The sequence below is a fragment of the Mastomys coucha genome, unplaced genomic scaffold, assembly GCF_008632895.1.
Source record: "Mastomys coucha isolate ucsf_1 unplaced genomic scaffold, UCSF_Mcou_1 pScaffold1, whole genome shotgun sequence".
NCBI classification, from domain to species: domain Eukaryota; kingdom Metazoa; phylum Chordata; class Mammalia; order Rodentia; family Muridae; genus Mastomys; species Mastomys coucha.
In genome coordinates, this window is record NW_022196891.1 from 30,258,736 (window position 1) to 30,261,162 (window position 2,427).

Consider the following 2,427-nt stretch of genomic DNA (forward strand, 5'->3'; position numbering starts at 1 on the left):
CTCCACAGTAAACTACTAGCTTGCTCAAAACAAAGGAATACTCACTCTTCACATTGCTCGGCTCCATTCCAGTGTTCTAGCACACGGAGAAGTTTGAGGAGCACAAATACAAGACAGGACAAACTCTAAACCAGTCCATTGTATGAGGGTGCACACCTTTAAATCTCAGCACTCAGGAGGCAGAGGCAAGTGGATCTCTAGGTTGAGGCCAGTCTAGTCTATAAAATGAGTTCCAAAACAGCAAGGGCTACACAGAAAAACAATTTCAGGGAGCTGGGGGGACCAAACAAATAAACAATTCAGTGTCTGCAAATCATATGCTTGCAAACTAGCAAATCTAACAACTAAAAGTACTGAAAATAGCAGGACTATAAATAAGATAACCCCAAACTGTACAATTGTCCCATTCAGATAACAATTCTGAGACTGTAAAAGATAAGGAAATGAAAGAAGAGCCAGGCAGTGGGGGCGCACACCTTTAATCCCAGCCCTTGGGAGGCAGAAGCAGAGGCAGGCCAATTTGTGAATTCTCGGCCAACTTGGTCTACAGAGTGAGTTCCAGGATAGCCAGGGCTATATACAGAGAAACCGTCTTGAAAAACTTGAAACACCAAAAAAGAAAAAAATAAGAAAGAAACTGAAGGCTGCAAAAGCCATATTAAATACAAAACCAAAAGCTGACAGTGACCAGGAAAAGAGGACCTGGGTAGTAATTCATAATGGGGACAATAGAGGGTTAAGGAAATTAACTCACCACCCAAATAACAACACCTTGAATTCAATTCAGAATACCAAAGAGAGTTTCTCCCTGCAATTTGAATCTGTAAAATCATTATCAATAGTTGAGAAAAATAAAGGTCATTTAAAAGAGAATAGAAGGGTTGGGGAGAAGGCTCAGGGGCTAAAGTGCTTTCTATGCAAGCAGAAAGGCCAGAGTTTGGATCCCCAGAACACACATAAAAAGCTATGCGGGCAAGGCAATCCTTATGGAACAAGTCTATCCTGAAAGGTGTTACAAGGAGCACCAGAGATGAGCCTATCCACGTATCTCTAGACACAAGTGAGATCTCAACCAGTAAGATCATCAACATAATCTTGGGACCTCCACATGCATCCCACATATATGCAAACACACACAAACTGAAAGAAAAAAAAGGAATGGAAGAGATTTGTTCTACCTGATTATGCAGTACGTATAAAATGGTTAAACACAGAATATAAGCAACTACAGAAATCAGCAATGTAAAAAGGCAATAAAATTGGTTGTAAGAAAGTTTGAAATTAACAATTAAGTCAGTCACTTGAGAAAAAGTCTCCTTAAAGTGCTAGGATAACAGAAGTGTCAGATCCTTAGAGCACCAGAGTAAAGCACATTCAGAACCTACAACTGCAGTAAGCAAAAAGCTAAGGCCCATCTGAAGAAGTCTTTCCTACTTATAGAGTGGTTGTGTCATGTGACTGTCATCCTTAAACAGCACCTGAATAGACAGCATATGGAGAATATGCTCGGTGAGTGAAAATACCTCCCCTAAAATACAAAAGTTAAAAAGTTAGTGGTTAGTTAAAAACCACTAACAAAATGAGGAGAAAACATTTATATAGCAATGATCTATCAACAAAGTGGCTAAGATCTACTATCTTTACTAAAGAGGATTCAATCAAGAGCTTCCATAAACAAGGAAGGCCTCAGTTGTTCAATAAATTGTTAAAAGTTCTTCTGAGTAAGGTGCATGAACTATTCTGTGACTGAACTGGCTCTAAGACCACACAGAGGTATGTATCCACCTTATTGGATGCAGGGCATTTGTTAATGTTGTCAAACCCCTTAATGTCTCCCAATGAGTGATACATTACATTATGGCACATCCACATCATGAAATACATGCTATATAGCTTCTACAAAGACAAAATAAAGCTACTTAACTGGACAAGGAGCTATTCAGTAACAAGTTAATGGTGTTTTTTTCTTGAAAGAAACAGAATTATAGAATTTTACCTTAGCCCTGGGAAGGTTAGTTTTCAGCCAAAAAAAAAAATTAAAAGCTTATTTAAAAAATTACAAGAGAAAAATGTGGACAATGGCTTTTAAGTCTGTCACTAGCCCAGCATGCCTTAAATTACAGTGTACTCCTTTCAGGATAAAGCCCCATCCCCACTTACATTAGCTGGTTGCTCTCAACAGGGACATCTGTGTCTTCACTCAGTTCCAAGCTATTACGCCTGTAGGTCGAACCAACACTCAATCCATGAATTAATAATAATGAGGTAGAAAGAATTTTCTTCCTCACATTGCCAAGGAAACCTCTCAGCCACAATTGAAACACAGGACGTGTTTTTAAAACATCTTTAAAACATCTCCCAACTCTTGGAAGATTAAGTCCATTTGCACAACCTCTGTCAGACTGGAGACAGCTAGCATTAGTTATC

The 2,427-nt window shown here is 38.9% G+C and overlaps 1 protein-coding gene across 1 annotated transcript in view; it reads right to left on the reverse strand.

Moving 5' to 3' along the window:
* Positions 1-2,220, reverse strand: part of Zc3h11a (zinc finger CCCH-type containing 11A) — a 39,493-nt gene extending 37,273 nt beyond the window's left edge. The window contains exon 1 of the mRNA XM_031340481.1: positions 2,161-2,220. The gene's annotated coding sequence lies outside the window, so the exon portion shown is untranslated. The remainder of the gene's footprint in view (positions 1-2,160) is intronic.
* Between the last annotated feature and the right edge of the window lie 207 nt (positions 2,221-2,427).